The sequence below is a fragment of the Ranitomeya imitator genome, chromosome 5 (genome assembly GCF_032444005.1).
Source record: "Ranitomeya imitator isolate aRanImi1 chromosome 5, aRanImi1.pri, whole genome shotgun sequence".
Lineage (NCBI taxonomy): Eukaryota > Metazoa > Chordata > Amphibia > Anura > Dendrobatidae > Ranitomeya > Ranitomeya imitator.
This window is the reverse complement of record NC_091286.1, coordinates 563,052,909-563,058,999: the sequence shown is the minus strand read 5'-3', so window position 1 is coordinate 563,058,999 and position 6,091 is coordinate 563,052,909. Positions and strand designations below refer to the sequence as shown.

Sequence of the window (6,091 nt, the reverse complement as noted above, 5' to 3'; positions counted from 1 at the left end):
CAATCACTTCTTATAACCATCACCAAGCTGCTTACACCTCTCAACTAGAATTTCGGACCATTCTTCTTTTCCAAACAGCTCCAGGTCCCTGATATTTGAAGGTTGCCTTCTCCTAACAGCAATTTTAACATCTCTCCACAGGTGTTCAATGGAATTAGATCTGGACTCATTGCTGGCCATTTCAGAACTCTCCAGCACTTTGCTTCCATCCATTTCTGTGTGCTTCTTGAAGTATGTTTGTGGCCATTGTCCAGCTGGAAGACCCATAACCTAAGGCACAGACGTAGCTTTCTGACATTAGACACTACATTGCAACCCAAAACCCTTTAGTAATTTAATATTTCATGATGTCTTGTACACAGTCAAAGCACCAAGTGCCAATAGGCACCAAAACAACCCCAAAACATATTTGAACTTCCATCATATTTGACTGTGGTCCTGTATTCTTTTCCTTGTAGGCCTCATTTTGTTTTCGGTAAACAGTAGAATGATATGCTTTACCAAAAAGTTCTTTCTTGGTCTCATCTGTCCACAAGACTCTTTCCCAGGATTTTGGTTTGCTCATATACATTTACATTTTGACAAACTGCAGTCTAGATTTTTTGGATGTCCCTGTGTCAGCAGCGGGGCCCTCCCTGGTCACCTGCCATAACGTTTCTTTTCATTAAAATATTGACGGCTAATTTGCACTGATACTGATGCACCCTGACCCTGCAGGATCGCTTGAATTTCTTTGGAACTTGATTGAGGCTGTTGATCCATAATAAGAACTATCCTGCGTTGCAACCTCTTATCAATTTTTCTCTGCCGTTCACGTTCAGGGAGATTAGCCACAGTGCAATGTGTTGTAAACTTCTTGATTTTGTTGCTCTCTGTGGCCAAAAGAACATCAAGATCTCTATAGATGGACTTATAATTTTGAGATTGTTGATACTGTTCAACAATTTTGGTTCTAAAGTTCTCAGACAGTTTTCTTGTCCTCTTTCTGCTCTCCATGCTTAGTGTGGCACACAGACACACAATGCAAAAATGGAGGCAACTTCTCCCTTTTTTATCTGGTTTCAGGTGAGATTTTCATATTGCCCACACCTGTTGCTTGTGACAGGTGAGTTTGAACAAGCATCACATGCTTGAAACAAAGTTGTTTACCCACAATTTTGAATTGTGCTAACAATTTTGTCCTTCCCATTTTGGGTGTGTTGTGTGAAATTATGTCCAATTTGCCTTTTTTCTCTGTTTTTTTTTGTGTTATTCCAGTACACACAAAGGAAATTAAAGGGAACCTGTCACCCCCAAAATCGACGATGAACTAAGCCCACCGGCCTCAGGGGCTTATCTACAGCATTTTGTAATTCTGTAGATAAGCCCCCGATGTATCCTGAAAGATAAGAAAAAGAGGTTAGATTATAATCACCCAGGGGCAGTCCCACTGCGGTGGGAGTCGCGGTCCGGTTCGGGCGTCCCATCTTCATAGGATGACGTCCTCTTCTTGTCTTCACGCTGCGGCGCAGGCGTACTTTGTCTGCCCTGTTGAGGGCAGAGCAGAGTACTGCAGTTCGTAGGCACTGGGAAAGGTCAGAGAGACTCGGCGCCTGCGCACTGCAGTACTTTGCTCTGCCCTCAACAGGGCAGACAAAGTACGCCTGTGCCAGAGCCGCAGCGTGAAGACAAGAAGAGGACATCATCGTAAGAAGATGGGAGGCCCCGGACCGCAACTCCCATCAGACCGGACCGCAGAGGGACCGCCACCGGGATTCCAGAATGCTGTAGATAAGCCCCTGATGCTGGTGGGCTTAACTCATATTCGATTTTGGGGGTGACAGGTTCCCTTTAAACATGTGTATAAGAAAACAAGTGTAATTGCAATAATTTTCTGGGAGAAATACTTCATTTTCTGGAAGGCCATTACTGTATATGTGTGCACTGAAATTGCTGTTATTCTGTTGCTACACCTGCATGTTAAATTGATTTGAAGAACTATGCTGTCAGGTCATTCATAGTATATGAGTGACATAAAAACTAAAATTGGGCATGGTGGGAAGGGAATGAAATCAATACCAAAATGATTGTATAGTTAATTTTAAAACCTGTTTTTCCTGATATTAAAATTAGCATTTTATGAGGTCCCAGCTACCGTGGTAGCCCATTTAGTAAGGCAAGGATAAGGTCTATGGGCTTGCAAACGAAGCCCCTTTTTTTCTGTCAAAATCCTTAGATGCCATTTTTTTTGCTTATAATCTGCAATAAAAATAATCCTGATCACAAGCAGTTGAGCAGGTACTGATCTGTATATTGCAGCCGTGGACCCGCTCCTCATCATATTGGCACAATGACAGGATCTAGAAAATCAAATTGTATATTATGCAGCAGGTTCTCTAGGGGATAAAAATTTGAATAGTGATAAATCATGGCACATTTGTTATGGAGTTTCTGGTGTATTTTTGATACTTTTTACAGTTATTCTGTAGTTTAGTAACCAGCCAAACAATTATTATTAATAAATTATGTTTGTAAATGCATAAAACTATGACCTTATCCAACATTAACCAAGAGTTGTTTACCTGCATGAAACTTTCTGGCAGCTGGAAATTAAAAGGTTACTAGATAATATTTATGGTTATGTAAATGAGGTAAGGGACAGGGATTAACTTGACAGCAAGAAGATCAAAGTCCGCTCATAAATGAGACTGGAGAGCAGTGAGAAAAACGTCTTTTTCCTGGGAATCTCGACTGAGCAACACACACAGTATGTAATCTTTATATACTATTCCCACCTGAATGATAGGAATTAAGGATCTAAGACTAGTAATCAGCAATGTATTTGTTTAAAGTAAATAATGTATACATGTGCTTTCTGGTTAAAGATGTGTTATCGAATCGCTTTGTCTTTCCAGTAAGCTTTACATAGACTTTACATTGATATAGATGATGCCCTTCTGACGTAGCGCGGAGCAGTCGCTGTGGGCAAGGTACTCGTCTCTTACGCCCCGGCATGCTACATGAAGGTGGGGTTCCTGGCTGGATCTGTGAACTTCATCTATGGGGGTGCTACACCCTTGCAGGCCACATGTTATTGATCAATTGGGTTGACCAGCGCATTAATGAGGGTAACCACAGTCAAAAATAAAATTTTACTGAATGTTACCTTTGTGTAGATTATGTATAAAAGATAGCGTGTACACAGCTAAGGCCTCTTTCACACTTCCGTCGTTGTTATTCTGTCACATTGCGTCGTTTTGTGAAAAAACGGATCCAGCCATAGACTTGTATTAGCGACAGATTGTGACGGATGGCCTTCTGTTTCATCTATCGTGCACTGGATCCGTCGTAAAATCGCTGCCCGTCGGGCGGAGACAACGCACAGAAGAATGTTTTTTCTGCACTTCAGAATATCGCACAGCGAGGGACCCTGCACCGTCCGTCATTGGCTATAATGGAAGCCTATGGACGCAGGATCCGTCGCTGTGTGTCAAAAGCAGGAATCCAGCGATGGGTTCCGTCTTTTGAAACTGAGCATGCGTGGAAAAATTTCCAGTCAGGGAAATTCTCTCTCGATCTCTCTTTTTACTGTTGATGCTGCCTATGTAGCATCAATAGTAAAAAGATATAATGTTAAAAATAATTAAAAAAATAAAAAATCTTCATATTCTCACCTTCTGGCGTCCCCTGCAGTGTTCCCGATGCTTGCGATGCTCCCTTTCCCAGTAATGGGAGGGACGCCAGAAGGTGAGAATATCAAGATTTTTTTATTTTTTTTATTATTTTTAACTTTATATCTTTTTACTATTGATGCTGCATAGGCCGCATCAATGATAATAAGTTGGTCACACTTGTCAAACACTATGTTTAAATACGAAAAGAGTTAATTCAGCTCACCCATTAGAAGTTAAATCGCTGTGGTGGTATCATCCGAGCACGGAAATGACATCTCTGCCAGGACGTGGAAAATTTGAGAAGAAAAATGTAGGAATCCAGCTCCAGGATGTAAAATATCAAAAAGTACTTTATTCAAACATTTAAAAATTGGAACAAGGGCTTACAAATGACCAGCAAAATAGTTAGGGAGCAGCCATGGACGACTGAACACGTTTCGAACAACTGATGTGTTCTTAGCCTTCAGTACAAAAGTGGAAAATCCACGCCTTCTTTAAAGCTGTGCCCAACAGATGGAAGATAATTAGCAGACCACATGTGAAAATTACTAAAAAAAGCAACTAATCAAATAAACAAAAAATGTGAAAAAAACAAACAATACAAACACAGATAGAATAAATCTACACAAGAAGGAGAGAAATAACAATATAACTATAATTAATAATATAACATCATTTCTTTTCTGAGATTCAATCCCAAAGGTGCCCTGGTATTAAGACAAAGGATCCAAAAGGCTTCTCTGTCACGCAGTTTCCTCTCTCTATCCCCACCTCGTATGTTTTTGTAAATTTGTTCTATTGCAAAAACTCTCAAAGATGAGATTTGTCTATTATGAACTTTTATAAAATGTTTGGAAGCGTTAGACACATGTCGAATGGTGGGTTGTACAATGTCATACAAATGTTCACGGAATCTGTCCTTGAGTTTTCTTATGGTAGAACCAACATAAAGCAGTTCACAATCTATACACTCAATTATGTAAACCACATAATCTGAATTGCAGTTTAAAAAACTTTTTATAAATTTTTTTTTGTTTTTTAACACACGAAAAAGCTGCAGTTTTTTTTGTATAAGAACAGGTTTTGCAAGGATATGACCCACACTTGAAAAACCTTTTGTAGATAACCAATTTGAAAAACTCTTAGATGTATTGGATTTTTCAGAGAGTCCTGTATTTCAGCTGATGTTATTTGTGGGTTTTTCTTTGCATCCCGAACAAGTTTCATGGCAGTTGTGGATGACATTTTTGTTGGTCTACCTGACCGTGGTTTTGTTTTTACAGAGCCCCAGATTTTCCAATTGTTAATCACAGCTTGAACGCTGCTGACTGGCATTATCAATTCCTTGGATATCTTTTGATTCCCTTTCCTGTTTTATACAGTTCAACTACCTTTTCCTGTAGATTCGTTGACAATTCTTTGTTTTCTCCATGACTCACAATCCAGAAACGTCAATAGCTGGATGAAAGATGCATGAGTCTGTCTGGATCCCAGAAACTCACTCAGCTTTTATGCACACACACTGATTACAAGCAAACATGTCACAGGTGAGGATGTTACCTTTAGTAGCCATTCAACCCATTCGTATCAACTTCTGTGCATGTTATCAGGCCAAAATCACCAGGGTATGTGAACTTTTGATCAGGGTCTTTTGGATGTTTTGGGTTGTCATTATGATTTTAAAAGTGAAAACACAGTAGTTTGACAATAAATGGCTTCACCCAACCACTAACCATGAGTGGAGAAAAAGTTTTGATGTTATTATTCATATTCTCTAAAAAAGGCCTATAAAGCAAAGATTCTGATGGGGTATGTAAACTTTTGAGCACAACTGTAGCTTATGCCTATAGTTACTTTTAATGAGCATTTGTCACCTACATGCTTATTCTGATGGATTTTTTTGTACAAATAATTTTTGAATAATATATTTACTCCCGGCTCATAGTAACCCATTTACATTTCTATAGATTATATTCAGAATATCTGCTCACAAGTAGGCTTGAGCGAAACGGATCGAACAAATTCAAAAGTCGCCGACTTTTGGCAAAGTCGGATTTCATGAAACCCGACCCGATCCTAGTGTGGGATCGGCCATGCGGTCGGCGATCTTCGCACCAAAGTCACGTTTCGTATGACGCGTTTGGCGCCATTTTTTCAGCCAATGAAGGAGCGTGGGCAGAGTGATGACATAGGTCTTAAGGGCGTGAACGCCTATCGCCATCTTCTCGCTTGTGCGCTGTAGCGATTTGCAATGTGTTACACCAGCTTTTCTGTCAGGGACGGAGAGAGAGAGAGAGAGAGAGAGAGATATTTCCCATTGACTTTGCATTGGGTTTCATGTTTCGGTCGATACCCGACTTTTCACGATAATCGGCCAATTTCACTCGACTCGACTTTTGAAATAGTCGGGTTTCGCGAAACCCGACTCGAACCTAAAA

General features: G+C 40.2%; 1 protein-coding gene across 1 annotated transcript in view; it reads left to right on the top strand.

Annotated features, from left to right (window-relative positions):
- The first annotated feature begins 2,689 nt into the window (after positions 1-2,689).
- Positions 2,690-6,091, top strand: part of MYO7B (myosin VIIB) — a 258,153-nt gene continuing 254,751 nt past the window's right edge. The window contains exon 1 of the mRNA XM_069727694.1: positions 2,690-2,746. The gene's annotated coding sequence lies outside the window, so the exon portion shown is untranslated. The remainder of the gene's footprint in view (positions 2,747-6,091) is intronic.